The sequence below is a fragment of the Euprymna scolopes genome, chromosome 21 (assembly GCF_053919585.1).
Source record: "Euprymna scolopes isolate OS-2025 chromosome 21, ASM5391958v1, whole genome shotgun sequence".
Classification (NCBI taxonomy): domain Eukaryota; kingdom Metazoa; phylum Mollusca; class Cephalopoda; order Sepiida; family Sepiolidae; genus Euprymna; species Euprymna scolopes.
The window spans coordinates 110388044-110409076 of NC_136502.1; the positions used below are offsets into that span (position 1 = coordinate 110388044).

At 34.3% G+C, this 21033-nt stretch overlaps 1 protein-coding gene across 6 annotated transcripts in view; it reads right to left on the bottom strand.

Annotated features, from left to right (window-relative positions):
- LOC145242986 (protocadherin gamma-A11-like) overlaps nucleotides 1-21033 on the bottom strand; it is a 284216-nt gene that overhangs the window by 222936 nt on the left and 40247 nt on the right. The window contains exon 1 of one of the 6 annotated variants that reach the window (XM_080106108.1): nucleotides 5328-5365. The exons of the other annotated variants lie outside the window; for them this stretch is intronic. The gene's annotated coding sequence lies outside the window, so the exon portion shown is untranslated. Of the gene's footprint in view, nucleotides 1-5327; nucleotides 5366-21033 lie in introns of those variants that run through there. 6 annotated transcript variants of the gene reach the window in all.

The window sequence follows — 21033 nt, forward strand, 5'->3', positions numbered from 1 at the left end:
TTACATTAAATAAATTTTGAATATTTAGTAATACTATTGTATATATATTTACGTTTGGTTGATATGAATTGTTTAATTTATTTAACAAATATGAGCAAAAAAACGTACTCCTCAACCCCAACGATTTCACATAATCTGTACAGTTAACAAGAAAGGTGCTTATATTATTTGGATTAGTTACATTCTTCGACTGTTCTTATCTTGAGTGTTATTTTCACAACGTTCCCGTCGATGTAACCTCCGACCTTCTTTATGTGTATCTTGTCAAACTCGGGAATCTTTCTGCCAAACTCAAAAATCTACACAGAATTTCGAATGAAATTCTTGATTTAATCCACGGGGTTAGCATGCTCTCGTTCCATCAGCCATAATTGGATAGAAGTCCTTAATAATCCGCAGCTGTATTTTTTTTTTGAGTGTTGCCCGCACTGAGGATTGAACTTTCAACCTCCAGAAGAGTATAGCTTTTACAACTAAATTTTACCAAGTCCTTTATCCACTATGCCTTGGGTCCTTCCATTTGACAAGATACACCTAAAGAAGATCGAAGGTTACATCGACCGAAACATTGTGAAAATAACTCAAAATGAGAACAGTAGTCCAAAGAATGGAAATACAAATAACCAATCCACCTTTCAAAACTTCAGAACTAAATTAAAGTATTATTTCAAACTTAACAGTAACTGAGAAACGAACAAGGTCTATTATAGGGTGGAACGATAAAATTGTCGCCATAAAAAAAAAAAGACGACATGATTCCATTTCCGTTTGATAAAAACTGATTTTTTTTTGTTGCAGACCATCTACTAGTTGGTCAGTTGTATACAAATCCTATCACGTCTGAAACTGGCAATGTTCAATGAACAACATCGGAGATGCACTGCTGTACAACTCTTGCTCTACCAATCCAAGTTATGACAACAGAACCATTGCCAGCACCCTCAAAATGCAAATCCAGATAACAGGGAGCTGCGCAGGATGATGAAAAAGTTTCTGGCCATGGTTATGATTTTTGGTTTCAAGCGAGGGCCACATCATGCCACATCACATCTCCAAAGTCGTCTTGAAAGTCAACACCAAAGTGTACGTTGATATTCTGAAGAGTGTGGTGATACCCTAATGCAATCAGGTGGCCGCTGGCAGACCCTGGGTGTGTCAGCAAAGCTATGTGCCGGCCCACAATACCGAAGTGACCCTGGCTTGGCTTCAGAAAGACTGCTACGACTTTGTACCTTTCTCTTACTGGGCCCCTCCTCCCCTGAACTCGCTAGACTACTTCGTTTGGTCATACGTTAACATCACCAACATGACCTCCCACAGTCCCAAAGCCAGCCTGATCAATGCCATTCACTGAGTATATGCTAAGCTCCCACTGGTGTTTGTGGAAACGGCATGCTCCCAGTTCTGGACCTGTATTGAGGCGGTGATTGAGGCTGAAGGTGGCTACATTGAATAGATGTCAGCTCTATTACATAATCAAGTTACCTGAATTGATTTTTTTAATAAAAGTTTTCAAATAAAGTTGCAGTGTTGTTTTATTTAGGAATGACAATTTTATCGTTCCACTCGGTATAGATGTGTGGACAGATCTTTTTAAAAAAAATAAATAAATAAAACAAAAGGAAAGAATCCATATTCTAACTATGGACCAACTAATAAGAAAGGTCTAGTCAATTAGTTTATTGTTACCATAGCAACCATCTGACTAGTTCAGAAAATTACAATTGCACATCTCCTCACCTGCGATGATGCTAGCTCTAACCATGTTTTTCTTCATCCACTTTGGAAAGATGGCGTTGGTGAAAGTTTGTGCATCGAAAAAAAAAAAAAAAGAAAGAAAACGAACGTTTCATGTCGCATTTGGTATGCACCACACTTAAAACTGTTTGCTGGCAATTAATAGTTGTTCGTCTTTGTCTGCAGCTTGCCATCCATTTAAGTTTTTACCACTTGAGATTTTAATGCTCAGGGCACGCAGCCATTACTAAAATAACGACGCATTAAATTGCAATTCAGCTTTGGGTTTATTGCAAATGTTTCTCTTTTTGTTCTATTATATTTATTCATTTCACTGCCTCTCACCCTCTCTCCTCCTCCTCTAAAGAACACATTTGCATTTAGATTTGTATATATGTATGTATATAATGCATAGTATAATGTGTATGTTTGCCTGTGTATCGTCTATGCATCTCAAATGAAAGCTATGACTACATACGCATTTATATGAGTGTATGCACATTTATCTTTGCAAGACACACGTATGCATGCTATTTTTAGAAGACTGTAAAGATTTTGAGTGCTCTATCAAGTGCATTTAGAAATTAGTCTTGAGGAATTAAACTTTATAAAAATTCCTTACATCTAAACACACACACGCATATATATGCACATACATACATACATACATGGAAAACATGGCAATCTAGCACATAGAGAAACCTAGACGATCTGTATAGACTATGTTTGAATGAGAAATTAGCTATCCTAAACATTAAAGAACTCCAAAATTTATTAAACTGCAGGAGTGAGATAGCAAACGTATGTATACACAAAATAAACTTTACCTTAGGATAACGAAAAAAAATGAACTCCTACTATTAATAATAAGATAAATAACAAAAATGATAATCATGATTAAAATATACACATACTCAAGTTAAACTTAAAACTAGGTCATTTTCACTAAACCAACAAAGAAACAGTTGTGCGCGCTCATTGGCAACAATAAAATAAGTGTGTAAATAACTAAGAATCTGATTGGCTGACTAGCAAGCCCAGTGCCATGAGAATATAAAAAACAAAGCAAAATCAATTCCATGCAATAGCCTGACTAATCTTCACGATGATGAAACATAAAAAATTATGTGTAATTTCCAAATATATTTTAAAAACTTACTACTTAGCTCTACTCCTGTATTGAGGACTGTTGAAGTAAACTAAAAATATATACATAAAATAGAAATAATATATATACACACAGACACACACATGAATACACTAGCAAAGGCATGATTTCCAGTAGGTAATATAAGTATCCTGTTCCTAGCCTTGAACTCCATATTATAATTTTTTATCTTAATTTTAATTTTTAAAATTAAAACGTCCATTGTCTTTAGCAGGTTAGATATTTCTGTGTAGCTTACTTGCCATAAGTATATTTTTATATCTATGCATGTGTTCTTAGGTAAAATTAAACTGTATACATAAATATTTTCACAGAAGTAATATATATATTATATCTATCTACAGGGTGGTCAAAAAGTCAGGTAACATTTTAAAGAAAAACGATATTAGCAATACACGTATATTTAAGTACCATACATTGAAATATAAAATGAAACAAACATGAAATATGTTTATTTTGTTAATTGTCGTTCATTTCTCTCTATCAATCGCTGGAAGCGATTAACCACTGATTGTGTAACACGTGTAATCATGTCAGCTGATATCCGCGCAATCTCCTCTTCAATAAATAACTTTAAAGACGCTATTGTATCAGGCTTCTTGCCATAAACGCTATCCTTTACATAGCCCCAAAGCCAGAAATCAGGAGGGGTAGTTTATATCTTACACTCAAATATTTAAACAAATAATATTAAACGAATAGAGATTATAATGGATCATATTGTTTTTTCTACCTTTAACATGTTACCTGACTTTTTGACCACCCTGTATATGCGTGTGTGTGTGTGTTTGTTGAAATATGTTTAATTATATTTCCCCTTTTATTTATACCAATTCTTTTAGTTTATGAAGCTCAATATAATTACAGACCATATAACAAATAAACGACAAAAGTCTATATTCCAAATTTCAAGATGTTGACCATCTTAGGATTTATTCCTCCAAGTATGCACGGTTCTGGACAGCACCTGTTCTGTAGCGCAAAATCATTCATTTAATTATTATATTAATCAATTTATTTCGCCCTTAACTCATCAGAAGAAAAAAAATATCAATTTCTTAAAAGACAATAAAATGTATAGGGGAATGATTACAAAATCCGAAAATTGCGAGAGAAGTTGCAATTCCCTTTTATCTTTTTATTTTATTACGCCATAGCGTATTAAAAGTAAAAATGAATTGATAGGTGCTTGTTCTTCTGATGAAATAAATGTAGAATGAATTATTATAGGAATCAATGAATTTAATGAATGATTTTGAACTACGAAACAGGTGCTGTCAAGAATTGTGCATATCAATGTACTTGATGGAATAAATTGTAAGATGGTCAACAACTGGAAGTTTGGAATATAGATTTTTGTCATTTATTTGTTATATATATATATACTAGCAAAAGTACCCGTCGTTGACTGGGTTCAAAAACAGCCTACAGAAAATGGACTCTGATTTATGAAAGTATGATAGGTTATGAAAAGGAAGGGTTGTAAAGAGATAGCTTCGAATTTGGGAGTATCAAAACCAAAGCAAAATATGATGAAAGTAAAAATAAAATAGATAAACCCCGTAATTTTTTATACTATACCTTTCACACTGAAACACTTATCACAATATTCTGTGATATAAAAGGAAGTTGACACCTTGCAAGAGCTCCAAAACCTAACATCAACATCTTCCCTGGATATATATCTTACTGGAATTTCATACTTCCATGAAACTTCCAGCTTTGGAGGAAGCTGGTTCAACCTGCCTAGTACAGAACAGGTCATATATTAAGAAATACATAACCCACCTATTACAATGATTAGTGAGTCATTTTTATGGCTTCAATTTGTTCGGTCGTCTAAAGTATAAATCTCAATCATTGGTTTGTATGAATGTATGTATGTTTGTATGTCTGCCAAAAACTTTTGACAGATGTGCTGGATCCTGACGAGATTGATATCGTTTTCAAGCTTGACATCTCAGACGACAAATATCGAAAAATTGGCCAAAACATTAATTCCTTCACCCTCAACTAGGTAGTTTTCTACAAGGAGGGGTCGGTTTTTGTATCGACATTTTCGCAAAGTCATCATCTCGGTTAGATTGATTGCACTTAATTTCAACGCTCAGGTCTTCCGGTCGCGTGATCGAGACATTGGCTACTACGTCACTTTTTTTTTTTTTTAACCTTTTCCTTCGACTTACAGGTTCGAGCCTGCCTGCCTGCCTATTACTTTTTTTAATATCTCTCTCCACCAAACTGCCTACTGTTGTTTTGACCCCCCCCCAGCCACTACCACTTTTTTTTTTTTCCCCTTCCCCCCAGGGTTCCTTACTACCCCACCTTCACACACTCGGGCAACGCCGGCCAACCCCACTAGTCTAATATAAGAATAACAAGCTAGAATGCTTGCAAATATTACAAAACTTTTTTGACTTACTCTTGTGTAGTCATGTAACAGAGCATGGATGCATGTATGGCGACTGTGAAGTGACGTCATGGAAGAAAGAAAAGAAAAAGATATAAAAAGAATGTGCGTACAGACTGAGGGTCACGTTAGAGATCACGATCACATTTTATTCGAGGGAAAGTACCTTATTTCAGCGGAAAAAAGTGGGTCCGGTTTTTCCTTTTCCTTGCAACAGAGTCTACAACGTGTTGGGTCCCCGAGTATCTACATGTGTAAACGTGTATACTACTTTACAGTAATATGTCATGTTGATGTTTTAGATCATGAAAAAAAGAAATTTTCACATCAAAATTACGTTAGGAAGAAAAAGGAAATTTTCATGATAAATTAAGTTAATGTGTTGGAGATAATTACGTCACAGGAAGTCTCAAGTGAGACGTGACAAATACCTTCTTTTATGTAACATCAGTTTTTAATATAAAGAAAAATACAATCACTAAAAGAACCATTACGATACTTATGCAGATTATGGATTGTGCTATTATTTAAAATGGATTTTCAAGTTAACTTCAATTTTTATGGTATCTTTTATTGATTAATTTGGATATATAGAATAGTGACAAAACGGTATCCTTTAACTAAAAGAATGGGTTTCTAAATAAAAACGTTATTATTTCAGTATGGCCTGTATTCTGCATAACTACCATTATTAAACCAAAAGTTCGAGCTGTTATTTTGTGTCCACTATTAGTACATATCTGAAGAAAAAATGCTGTATTATGTAGACTGCTACGCACAGCTGAGAGAGAAAATAAGAATAAACACACATCACTACTATATGTTAAAATCAAAAAAATGAAGAGGGGGAATACAAAACAATTCTCTTTTGAAAAAAGTGTCTACACCGAAAGTCTTGGGAAAAAAATGGGTTTTGTTTTACAATCCATATTGATTCGAAAAAGTTGTCAAAAAAACAAATATATAACAAATAAATGTCACCAAAGGCAAGATAAGTTACTCTTCTACTTATGTGGATAATTTTTTTAGTGTTTTTACTTGATTTAAAATGTTCATTTGGCCCGAAAAACAAGTAATATCAAGCAGTAAACAAGCGCAAAAAAAAAAAAATAGCCGCATAACAAATACATTGTGGCTATTTTTCCTGCTTTGAGTCATCTAGATATTTGTTGCAGTCAGAAATCAAAGAATTCTCAAACTTTTAAGTATACAGGAATATAAGGAATTGTGAATTGTTATGACCAGCAGGTCGCTCGGCATAGCCCGGTCGTAAAATGTGTTTCAATATTATATTTTAATTCATGCAGATTTCATATTATTATAGAGCCAATTCTCTATTGATTATTATATTGTACCTAATATATAGTACTGATTTCAAAAGTAAAAAAAAAAATAAGAATTTGTACGCTACAACTAGAATAAAAATAGAAACACATAACTCTCCAGCCTTATCTGTTAGCATATGACCTAAATCCATACGTATAAAAAAAACAAAATATAACGTTGCTTAACCTATACTTTTAATTAGCGCATGTACAAAACAAAACTGGTATAGTTGACTTACCAAGGTCATTATTTTTAAATTTTGACCCTTTAGCAGCTTCCTTATCAGCTAAAACCCAAATCAAAAGTGTGCTACTGGTCTGAATATCTTATATATCAAATTTCAACATTGTAACCAAATATTCAGAAAGGAGTTTGGTAGAGCCGTTTCACAAACACTCCCACGCATATATATATATATATATGTATATATGTCCGTGTGGTAGAATGTTTTCTATTTTAAATTCTACGCAATTATGCAGAATATAGAAACTATGCATAAATAGAATTCTGCTTAATAGTGAAAGGAAACTAATCATCTAATAATAAACTATGAAAAATGAATAAGTAATTAATTAACATTCGTTTTTCAAAGGAATGCGCAAATTATTTAATCTTCATGTAGTCGCTCGCATATCCATGACTAGGTATATTAAAAAGTTCGTTTTCATAATTTTTATATAGAAAAAGTAGGCTTTTAATATCAATGTCAGTGCGAAAAAATTACTCAACTTTATAGGTATATAGATTATCAATGTGAATTAAAAACAACAATCTGGGTTCAAATCCTCTAAACCTTTAATTGGAATATTCACAATGATTACTCTGGGAGAAATATAAAATCATCTCGCCAAACATTTCTGTTATCTCTAAAATTGGTATTGGAGCCAGAGTTATCTTTCTCAGAGGTGAATGTACTTAGATCCATAAATCTCTTGAATGCAAGATTGGAAATTCTTGTACTACATATGGTTGAGAAATAAAACTAGATTTCATCCTCATTTGCAAAGATTCAAAGCAGCACATCCCTTTAACAGGAAAGAAACTATGAGCAAATTTAAATATTTATATTATCTTTATATAAACATATCTTTACATAAACCTATTCACACAAACAGAAAGGCATTAAAAGACATTGCGGTAAGAAATCATTGGACTACCGTTGCCAAAGTAATCACAGAGTTGAATCAAGATTTAAATAGTCTAATTTCAACGAAAGCTGTTCGCAGTCATCAAACAGAGTTTGGACAACGTAATTAGAACAGCTACTAAATTCAAGGAATATTTACACTGGTTCTTTTCATGGCATTTGTTTTTATTGAACTCATGGTGGTCAAGTGGTGAACGACACGGACTGACGATCTGGGTGTTCAAGTCCATTTCTGCAACATCAGGTTCACTTAAAATGTTGGCAACCTTCATGTGGTCTCTTCTGTAAGTATCAGATGTCTTCCTAGAAAGAATCCTGACTAGAAAAATATCGGGGAAACCAATCCATCCATCCATAGCCTTGAGTCCCTGGGGAAGGGGCATAGGCCATCTACAACTTTGTAGATGCTTTTGTAGCGACTGAGTTCTTTTTACAGGGTGAGGGTGCTGGCCCCACGCCCAACCTTCCCAGAAGGTACATACAGCGCTTAGCCTTCTCAAATGGTCATCTATCTGGTATTGGCCAGGCTCAAAGTTGCTTAACTTCAGTGATCTGGTGAGAACCGGTGTGTCAACGTGGTTGTGCCATACACGAGGAAACCAATGCTTACAATAAAATCTTTGAATTCAAACGCTAATCGGACATATAGCAACTGCAACAGAAGTAAAAAAAGTTACAGAAACGTCACATGAAATGAAGAAAATTGAAATAATGTAATTGTAAGTTAAACCCCCCTCCCCCATTAAAAAAATAAAACGTCGTCATCAACTGGCACTGCACCAAGTAGTCGTGAAGGATCAAGGAGGATGGAGAGAACAAGGAGAGAAAATACTGACCAGATCTCTACTGGTTGAATGCGAAAATGACTGGGACCTTGGGGAGGCTTATTGCCACCTAAATTCCAGTGAAGATCAGTAGTCATTGCTAGTGAGAAATCAATGGTAAAGGGCTGTTGCGATAACGGAAATTCATCTGCAAATATTATCAGAAACGATGGAGAGTACTAGAAATCTGGAGATACCTGTTGTCACCTAGACTCCAGGAAACACCGAGACTCCAGATTATTGATAAAGAGAAATCTTTGATGATGGCCCGAGTGAAAACTCCTGGTGAGTACAAATTCAAATAGGAATAATAAGAAAGCAATGAAAATGTTAGATATCAACCATCAAAGCAAATCGTTATCTTCATTAATATTTCTGTAAATGTTTTTTTTATTGTTTGTTTTTTTAGTTAATATTCCTACTGAGCAGAGATCATTCGTTTTGTGTCTAATGACATCTGCTTGAAAATATTCGAAACAATTAGACGCCATATTTGCACAAATGCATGAGATAATTAACAAATAATTAGGTGTCGAATTTTGTGATATATGGTTTGTGAAAAATGATAATAATAAAATAACAGATAAAAAAAAAAAAGTTAGAAAGGAAAGAAATGGGAAAATGAAGGAATGAAACGAAGGAGAGAAATAAAAAAAAAAATGTAAATAAATGGATGATGAAGGAATGAAATGAAAGAGAAATAATGGAAAGAAAGGGCTAAGGAAGAAGAGAAATGAAGAAATAAAAAGAAATGGATAATGAAGGAGTGAAAGGAAGGAATGAAAATAAGAAAAGGAAGAAAGAAACTGAAAGGAAGAAAATAATAAAAATACAGGAAGAAATGGATACAAGGAATGAAATGAAATAAACAGGAAAACAAGGGAAGAAACGAACGAAAAAGGGAAGAAAAAGAAAAAGGAGAATAACGAAGGAACAGAAAAAAGAAGAAAAAAAGAAAAAGAAAAAAAAAGAAAATATAATGAAGTAAGAATACACTAAGGAAAGAATAAATAATGAAAGAAAGAAATGAATGAAAAAGCGAAAAGTGATAAAAAATTAAATTATATTTATTATAAAAAAAAATTATAAAAGGAGAATAAATGAATAAGAATTGTTTTTTGTTTGTTTGTTTTTTTTTTCAAATAAAAAGATTTAAAACTTAAAATAATGAATAGCAGAAAGTATAAATATATACGGCACAATCATGTCGACACATCAGTTCCCATTAGATTACCAAACTTAATCAACGTTGAGCCTGGTCAGTACTAAAATAGGTGACCATTTGTGAACTCCAGGTGCTGTATGTGTTCTCTACTTATCTCGGCATTGTTTCCAGTCACCCTGAACCTCTCCTTGCCAATAGACTCAAGCAGTGCTTATTCAGAAGAGGTGTGGTTGCAGATTGCGCAACCTTTGCCTCTCAATTCCAAGCACAGTTACCCTTACAGTAGGTGTCCATTTTCTCTTGAAACTGAACGGAGGCATCATAAAGATAAAACAAAAAGAGAAACGTATGGTATTTCATAGAAACTCATAAAATAATGTTTAGAGTGATGAGATTTTTTTTCAGATATAATAAGGAATTATTAAAGAGACTGGCAACAAGTTAGAAAGAAATACAGAAAAACAGAAAGAACATAGAAATTGGAAAAAATAAATGAAGGAAGAGTAGAGAAAGAATAGAGCAGCAAAAGGAAAAAGAAAGAAAAGGATAAGGAAAGAAAAGGGTAAAGAAAAGAGAAAGGAAGAAAAGGAAAAGACAGAAAAGGGATAAGAAAGAAAAAATAATAAAGAATAGAGAAAGAAAACGGAAAAGTAAGAATAGAAAAAAATAGGGAAAAGAAAGAAAAGAGGAAGAGGAAATAAAAAATAAAGAAAATAGAAAAGTAACGATAGAAAAGAAAAAAGGGGAAAAGGAAAAGCAGAAAAGGAGTAAGAAAGAAAAATAATAAAGAATAAAGAAGATGGAAAAGTAAGAACAAAAAAGAAAAAAATATGGAAAAGAAAAGAAAGAAAAGTGGAAAAGCAAAGAAAAATTAGGACAAAGGAAAGAAAAAAGGGAAAGAAAAAGAATAGAAAAGAAAGAATATGGAAAAGAAAGGAAAGAAAGAAAATAAAAAAAATTAAAAGCGAAAAGAAAAAAGAAAAATAGCTAAAGAACAGCCTGGTCGTCTGTCTCTGCTTGTGCAAGCAAGGACGTATGAGGTCCAACTACAAATCCATGATAACATTGCATCTTCTGTGCATGTGCAACTACCATGCTTTTGTGTCTCCTGGGTCAAACTTCGGGGCTTAATTGCTCTGGGTGTCGGAGATAAAGATTTGCAATATTTGCTATGGCCAATGAGGAAGACTTCATGCAGACTAGATAATTCTGAGCCATAATTTAAATGGGTTCAGTATGACAGTGCGATTTTCTCCTTAAAAAAATACTACTAACACAACCCCCACAAGCATAATAAACATGAATAAGATTTACATTATGTTTAAGACTATTGTCCTCATCCGAATATTTTTTTTTAACAACATGTTGACTGTTATGCTCTCCTGTCATTTCATAAAACTTAACCTTCTAGAAATTTTGAACTAAACCCTTTATTTAAGGCAAAGGGATTGCATGGGGGTGGGGCTTCATGCATCCCAGAACTATATATTGCACAAAATATAACCTCTCTACCGTTAGTGCATAAAGAGGTTATCCATTTCTTGAAGTTACTCTGTTAATATGTCTGAACATAGACATAATACACCTGATCCAGAGGAGTAAACCTTCATCAGAAATTCTGCTTTTACATAAAATAGTAATAGTTTTAGTTGCACTCATCGACAAACAGATGATCTGGTTCTGAGAACAGCATGACTTTGGAGATGATCATATATATTTGAAAATAACAACCTCATGAACTATATATATATATATATATATATATATATATATATATATATATATACTAGCAAAAGTACCCGTCGTTGATTGGGTTCAAAAACAGATGAAAAGAAAGGGTTGTAAAGAGATAACTTCGAATTTTGGGGGTATCAAACCCAAAGCAAGATATGATGAAAGTAAAAATAAAATAGATAAACCCCATAATTTATTATATCATACCTGTTCACACCGAAACACTTATCACAATATCCTGTGGATCTATATTAAAAAACCTTGTTAAACTTTGTGACATATTTCCATTCTATGGAGGTCAGGTGCGAACGAACACCCAATGATTTTATTATACCATAGTTCTCCAAACTGAAACATAATTATCAAAGTATACTTACGCAGATAAATATGAAAAGTCTTTATTAAAGTTTGTGGCTATTTCCATTCTATGAAGACCAGGCGCGAACGCAGACCCCACCATTTTATTATACCATCCCTACTTAAGTGAAAACATACTTATCAAAGTATTCTTATGTACATCTATATCAAAAACACTTGTAAACGTTTTTTTTTTTAATTTTTACATTTTTTATTTCCATACTTTGTGGACCAGGCGTGAACGCAGACCCCACAATTTTAATGAATCATCATTATGCCAGATCAAACATACCCATTCCTGTGTTTCGATACATTTTCTATCATTATATGTGATCAGTTTTCTTTAATAGTCAACCATATAGGAGCCTATTCGTAACCAGACACACACACAGACGTTCAGCTTTATATTATAGAATATATATATATATATATATATATATATATATATATATATATATATGTATATTTTGTATAATATATACAGGAATTTACATTTATATCGGTAGTCGGTACCGACGGTTTCAAGCCCGGTAGTTGAGGACTGCTCTTAATGTCCGCCTCAGGCTCTCTTCAACCGACTCTCATCTGTCTTTAACCGGAACCGGAACTCTATATATGCACACCATAATTTTTATTTATTTATTTTATCCTTTATATATATTTTTTTTTTATTATTTTTTTTGTATGCTACTTTAATAAGGTAATAAATTTGAAGCAATAAATTAAAAAGTATGGGATGATGCCTTCTATATTATTATTTTTCTTTAAGCATCCCCCCATCATTCAGTTTAAGTCTCGTTTAAAAGCGTTTAAAAGTTCATTTTGAAGTTATGTCTAATCTCGTTTAAAAATAGGGTAATAAAATTTAGATTGAAATAGACCTAGGAAGTGCCCAGGGGATGGTATATACTAATATTTAAGTATCGGTTTGCGTTTAAAAACGCTTAAGATTTATTTTAAAATAATCTCTAGTTTCGTTTTAATTACGGTAATAATATTCCGGTTAAAGACAGATGAGAGTCGGCTGAAGAGAGCCTGAGGCGGACATTAAGAGCAGTCCTCAACTACCGGGCTTGAAACCGTCGGTACCGACTACCGATATAAATGTAAATTCCTATATATATTATACAAAAATATATTGCTCTTATTTCGAGAAAGGTTTTTTCCCTAATAATAGAGCACTGTATGGGATTTTTTTTTCTACAAAAAAGTACAAGTATATATGCAGGTTTGGTGTGTCATTTATATAAAAAGTTTTAAAGGAAAAAATGTTTCACTATCAATTGATGCATGACAAGTTCAGTTTTAAATATTCCATCTACTACGGTAGTTCGCTTTTAGATATTTGGTATCAGTTAATTTTATATTGTACCATGGACTACATACGGGTTTCGCATGCCAGATATATAATTAGCTATTAGAAAAAAAATTACCTGCTCAATACATAACACAATCAATTTTGTCTGTTCTAGTCGAGAACCACTGCGATGCACCGAGAGGAAGCTTCACATGCCTCATCCCGGTGATTTAGTCCACAATACATTGTAGGCTACATTGCACTGTAGAGAACCTACTAATGACTTTATAAAAAATTATTTTTATATGTAATGGCTTGAATTAAAGTTTAAAATGCAAAAGTAAGCATCATGGTTCAATTGTCCGCTAAAGAAAAACATTAATTTCAAATGCGCCACTGTCTTATCAAAGAACTTACTGTTGATTCCATACACTGGTCTTTTCTGCTTGTGCTTGTAATAAAATTTCTGAAATGCACTTGTGATATTAGACTAAATATTCAATCTAGTATGGTAGTTCACTTTTAGATATATGGTATCAGTTAATTTTGTGGTTTAACATGGAATAGATACAGATTTGGCATGGCAGATACATAATTAGCCATTAGAAAAAAAAAATTACTAGCTCAGTATCTAATACCTAATACACAATCAGTTATTAAAAAAGAACATGTTTTATCATTAATCGATGCATGACTCAAGTTCAAGTCTGGTATCAGTCAATTTTGTTCTTAACTTCCTCCATCAGAGATTGAACTCACTACTTCTAGATAGAATTCACTTTGTAACATTACCCAACACGCTGTAGCCTCAGTCACAAAGTAGACAAAGAATAGAAAAGAACTTAAACTCGCTTTTTTTGTTGTACAACAACATTTATTTTCTCATTCTCCTGCCATGCATTACTTCTCGTCATGGCTGTGACGTCTCTCACGTGATCGGCTTCTTGAATGTGATTTTGAGTGTGCTCTTGAATCTTATCTATTTTGCTAACATGATCGTCTTCTCTCACACTTTTTTATCGTCTTCTTTTTCCTTACCGTGACTTCATTTTGCTCACAGCTCAGTATTTGCATATAGCCGTTTGCACAATGTTACAACTTGAGAATATCTTTTAGCCAAGATCTTCAACTTATCCATTTGACCATGGAGTCAAAAAAAATGCCGGATAATTTTCGTTCTTTTTGGGTTTTTTTTTTTTTTGATGGGAGAGTGAGATTATAAATGTAATGTCTAGTATAATTATCTACCTACATACATATTGTATGTTTATTTTATTTAAATTGTAATTTGTTATCATTATTATTTCTAGCTTTTGGATTATCCGAGTTGATTCAGGTGTAAAAAGTTGTGAAAAAGTGCCTGGTCAGCTCCGTCGATTAGCAATAGACTAACCCCTTCTCAAAGACAACAAAGCCTGGGATGGACCTCCTAGAACTGCAGATAATTAAACTTCCACCACAAAATCAACAGGGACAGGATCATCACAGGAATGATCTAATCTCTTGATTATGGGAGCCCCTAGAAAAATCACATAATCATCCGGTTCCTGTTGATTTTGCGGTGGGAGTTTTAGTTCTGTGTAGTTCTAGGAAGTCCACACACCCAGGCCTTGCTTTTTCTCCTTGAGAAGAGGTTAGTTCATTGCTAATCGCCTGAGGCGCCCTCACCAGGGAATACCAGACACATTTTTAAGGTCAGAGTGCCCCTCCTCTGGGGAGCTGACTTCTCAATCCCACTTTCCGACCCTGGTGTCGGAGGTCCTGCAGTGAGAGAGAAATAAATATCGACTCAGTCAGGAGGCAAGTAAAGACGAACTTGTTCGCAAGAACTTTCAACTGTAACACTCGTTAGAGTGCTCACAAAGTGTAACAGTTCCCCAGAACTTTCTTAAAAAGTTATTATCTGCCATTTTTTCTTATTGGCTCACATATTGTGTATTATCCAGGGTGACCCTTCCCTCCCACACACACACCAAAAAAAAAAAAAAAAAAGAAAAAAAGAGAATGGCACCCAATCCTTTCTTCAATCCAAACATTTTTGGTACACACGAGGTGACTTCAATAAGCTTCCAGACTTTTTTCATATAAGCATTAGTATTGATAGTACACACATAATCTAGTCTCCTTTAAAGTAATCTCCTCCAGCTGCAATACACTTGTTGTACTGCTCCAACGTGTCAATCATCCTCATCACAGCTTCTTTAATCTCCTTAATGATTTTCCTTGAGCTTAGAGAATAACTAAAAGTAACAGGGAGCAAGATATGGACTATAGTGAGGATAAGGAACTATCTTGATGTCCATCTTGGTCAAATAGTCTATGACAAGGATGGAGCACCCGTGAGAAAAACTTTGCACAAATCTTCTGCATCTTCAATTCCTTGCAAATAATTGTGTACAGTTCCCACACTGACATCAAACTGTGCACTTATCTCTATAGACACATGACGGTCCTTATCCATGAAATTCTTTATTTGGCCAATCAACTCTGGTGTTCTGACTTTCTTACTTCTCCCAATACCACTCATCATCTCTCAGAGACTCCCTGCCTTCTTTGAATCTCTTATGCCACTCAAAAACTAATGCTCGGTTCATGCAAGATGGTCCAAAGCAGTCTGAAACGTATCATACGTTTCTGTGACATTTTTGCACAGTTTAAACCAGAATATTATTGCATATTATTCTTCTAAAGTGTCCTCACGTCCAGATTGCATTTTTGAAATTCACCAGCTGTGACAATCAGGCTTTAGTAGGATGTATTCCAATTCCTGCTGTAGCTGTTTATTTGAACCTGAAATCGTAAAAATTGGTCAGTCGTCTCATAAGATGTATAGCAATAATATACTGAATTTTCAAGAGTTTATGACAATTTTAAATGCCTGTATATACAAAAAAGGGGTCTCAAAACTTACTGAAGGCACCTTGTATATACTTACCTACTAATTTTTAAATATGAATACCCAACAGTTTTTGTTTTTTTTAATATATTTACAAGGAAGTAACCACTTATCAAGGCATGTAGGCCACTTGAGGATAAGGGTTAATGAATGTTAGGTGGTCAGCGAGATAACAGATCGTTAGTGGGGGGAATTGGGTAGAATGTGATTATTTAAAGAGGGCAGCTCAACAAGAACTTCTTTACATTGGACTTGAAGACGACTGTTTTATATTATTTTAATTGGAATTCATTATTGAGGTGAGTATTATTTATATTAATCTATTTATTGTGGATTATTACTCTCATCTTTATTAGTTGCTGTTTCACGACGTTTCGGCCAACTATTCTTTTGCCTTCGTCAGGTGGTTACCATGATGGATAGGAACATTGAATCTCCTAACTGCTTTCTCAGCAATCACTGCCATCCGTAGTTGTTATTTTCGGGGCCTGTGGCACAGTTGATAGAGACGTTGAATCTCTACGGTTCCAGATGAGAATTGTCTGAAGATAGCGGTTTCAATCCTACCCAAAGCCGGCCAGAGGCTTACTTGGCCTAAAACATGGTGAGACGACAACAACTACGGATGGCAGTGATTGCTGAGAATGCAGTTAGGAGATTCAGAGTTCCTATCCGTCGCGGTTACCACCTGACGAAGGCCAGAGGAATAGTTGGCCGAAACATTGTGAAAGAACAACTAATAAAGACCATGTTGTAGTTAGCTGAAAAGCAGGCTAGTGGAATTGAGTTCCACAGGCAGGCAGTTCAATAGTAAGTACTACTCTATTTTTGCCTGTGGTGGTCCTGTTCATTTCAGGTATATTCTGGGAATTGTTTAGATAGTCATTATTAACGAGATAAAAATGTGGAGAGCTAAAATCCAGCAAATGTGAAGCTGATTCATGATCACACCTCCTGCTGATGAGACGATCACCAAAATGTCACTCCATGTTGAATTGTGATAAAACGAAGACTGTTGAATATTCCTGATAGAAACTTGGTGGACAAGTCAGGCATAGACTTAATTTTGTTTATAGTAAATCCGATTTCAGAAGGAATTGAGAATTTTATTGCTGATTCCATGCATAGTTTTTTGATGAACTGTTCCATATAACAAATTTACCGAATTTCCATTACTAACGATTACTATATTGCCTAATTTCTACTGTACACTCTTTAACCCTTATCCTCGAGTGGCCTCTTGGCCTTGATAAGTGGTGATGCCTATGTAAAAAAAAAAAAAAAAAAAAAAAAAAAAAAAAAGTAATCATTTACTCTATATGCCAGAACTACATTTCAGAAATATTGTCGAATTGGATTTGAGCAGTTTCCTGATTCTCTAATTCGCACCAGTAACTCGTAGGTTCCAAGAACATGAACATTGAACAACCGTCCTAACCACTAAGCAGGTAATGAATATATTTATTTTAAATGTACAATAATTGATTTCGATAGCATTTATAAGCAAGTTATCAGTGCTTATTGAGTGTATTCAATTAGGCTGTATTTTGACAATGACACATAAAATTTTGTCTTCAAAGTAGTCTATTGTGTCTCGTTTATCAATGTAGACATGGGATTTTACATATTCCCCAAAGAAAAAGTGACTTTTTTTTTTTTTTTTTTTTTAGAGGTGGAAAACTATAAACTAAAAATCACAAAAAAAATATTTTTATTATACAAATTTGTTTATTCCAATTCTAATTTTTAGCATTTATAATTTAAATAAAATTTGGGACATATGGCTCTGCAGTCTGCGTATATATATTCCATAATATAGAGATCCAATTTTCACAAACTCTATAAATTCAATTAGGCTGTATTTTGACAATAACGCATCAAATTTTGTCGTGAAACTGGTCTATTGTGTCTGGTTTATCAACGTAGTCATGGGATTTTACATATTGCCCAAAGAAAATAACCTAATGGAGTTAAAGTGCAGGAATGAGGTGGCCAGTTGACACGTATATTTTGTAAAATTATTCGTTCATCAAATGTTTTGCGAAATAAATTAATTCTATCATTTGCAATTTGCTAAAGCTGCACGTATGTCAGTCTTCAGGATGAATTGCCAAACCAAGCTGAACTCTGAAATAACTGATAGTTACCAAATTTGCAATAAAAACAAATGGAGTTGTCACTTTAAAGTTCGCAGTCTCTGAAAAAACAACAACAACAACAGAACACCTATTATAATAAATGCTCTTGAAAATCTTGTTAGCAAGCCACTAAAAGAGCTTTAATGCTTTTGTAATGTAAAAAGGCAAAAAATAAAAAAATAATTTTGAATTTGATTACGAATAACCATCTTTTGAAAAAAATGTCTTTTGCACCTACAGAAAGATAAGTCTAGATAATAAAATAAAAGTCTTGTTCGCTATTAATATGAAAAGCAAGAACATAAACTATATTTTTTTTTTGGCGGGGGGGGGGGTCATAGACAAGATAAAACACTTATTTTTGTTTACTATGGTAATGGTTCTCCAAATATATCTTGAAAGAAATTATTACCACAATGCTAACCAGACTTAATGAGATTACAGTTATATTATTACAGACTTGGAAGCCATAAGCATACTGAAGAATATGGTTTGGTTAGATTTTCTCCAAAGTCGGATCGATAATCTTATTCTGTAACGGAGTATCGACTCATTGGTTTGTGCTTTCCTGCCTCTGACCATTTACAAGGCGAGTTTCCAGTGGTTTAACTTTTCCAAGAAATTGGTAGATTTTAGAGTAGATATTATTGTGATCCTAAATCATCGCTAAGTGACTATCACTCAGTGAGCAAGCTGCGCATACTCGCATGTATAGATACATAAACTGTGTGTGTGTGTGTGTGTGTGTGTGTGTGTATTGACATGCAGATAGGTGATGTGTTCGTATACGCTCGCTCGTATATATGTACAAGAGAGAAGGGTGGAGAGAAAACACATCTATATTGCTGCTTGGATAACTCGCTTCTTCTTCTTCGCTTGACTGACAACACAATCAAATCAGCCTACAGCAAGGATTTATAGTATTCTGGGGACCTGGCTTTGTCAGCAGGAGTTAATGGACATCGCTCTAATGGTCTGTTGCCCAGCAGTTGGTGCTCACAAAGGCCAGAGGCTAGGCGAGTTAGATTGATGGAGGAGTGGCATCACCCCAGTTGTCCAGAGACTATATCAAACCTTTTGAAATAGCCAGCATTCCTACGGCCGGCCATTAAGGTTCAAAAAATTTCTGCTAAGTTCATAGTGTGGTAATGTCTGCCAGTGCCTTCTGTCAGAAGGGATATCGTGAGCTGCTGAGTGGACAATCAACGTCCGCAGGATTTCAGCTTTCATTAAAATGGCGGGCGGCTATCAAAAACCTTGGCCTGCAAAAACTATTCCTTCCTTTCTTTCTTTCTCTTCTGTTTTTCATTTCTTATTCTTTTTCCTCTCTCTCTTTTATTTTTTCTCCAGAGTTTTCTCCCTTCCCCCTCTCTCTCCCCCACCCCGTTTCTACTGCTCACACAGTAGCCCTAAATGTGAGCGTCAGCAGCACTATTCTGCCACCGACATGACCAGCATGGGGATGTGCGTTATTAAATCTGAGGAGCTTACAAAGATTTACACAGGAATTACTCTCGAAGCGGATGTTGTGTTCAGAGGCGATTATTTTTACTGTGTTTTTCTGCTCCTGTGTGGCCATTATCAATTGCCCCCATCGTCCCCTGGTCAAACTTCATCTCTGCCGCTCCCCACCCCTGGACCTCTGTCCAGCTCAACCTCCCTGGCCTTCCCCAAGAATCGATCTTCATGTTATCAGCTGCTTGCCTGCTCGTAAGTTCTTGTGTTCTTTGACATAAACCGTTTTGAGAGTCTACTTCGACCACCACTATCATCGTCATCATCATCGTCATCACGAATATTGATAACATTTGTGTGAAGAGCTGTGTCCACACAAGACGAGCAGAAAATAATATTTTCTTCTCCATTTTAATGAGACATAAGGACATAGTGTCTTTTTTTCTTTTTGGATTATATAGAAACTAGAGAAAAAATGTAATTCGTTAGGCCAACCACTGAGCTCACATTAGATTGAAAGAGTTTAAAAAGTCGGTTAAATATAAAAAATTTAAGACACAATCATAGATCATTTTGTTCCTGCACGATACACCTCTTTTTTTTCATAGCTACGAATTAAATAATATTACAAACTGTAGTGATATTTCCTTTTGTTTATAATGGACTATTTCAACTATATTCTTTGCTTTCTGTAGTTCGTTTGACTGGAGAGATAGAGAGAGAGAGGCGGAAGTGAGAGTCATATATACCATATGAAATAAGAGCAGAATATAAAATAACATACAATGGGAGAGAGTGAGAGTGATAGATAGAAACTTAGTAAAAGATGGGTTAATTGTTGAGTTAATTTAACATTATCAAAATTAAAATGGATTTTTTTTTTTTCAAATATAACTCAATCCCCAAACTTAGGAATATTTTAGCATGTATTTTCATATATACAAAAAAAAAACCCTTAGGGAAACAAATGTTGATTAACGCAGCTTTGGTATAGCATCATCAAACTATAAAAAAAAAAAAAAAAACTCTGAGACGTTCGTATTTTTTAAGAATAAAACATCAATTTAAAACAAGATATTCTTTAAATGCACAGATTTAATCGGCAACCTTTAGTGGCGAGAATTTCTTTTTCAAATTTAGGCATGGCAAACGAGGAAAAATTGTAATCACAAAGCGTAACAGACAGACAGAGCCTCTTCTGAAGATGGCTAGATGCATCTAAAATAAGATGAGTCTATACATGTGCATTTTGCAATGAATATATTATTGCAAACTAAAGCCTGACAGATTGACAGACAAAGCTTCTCATATGGGTGCAAGGATGCAACTAATGAAAATTCATTTATTATATAAAGGGCAAATGTGTAGGTGTGTATGTT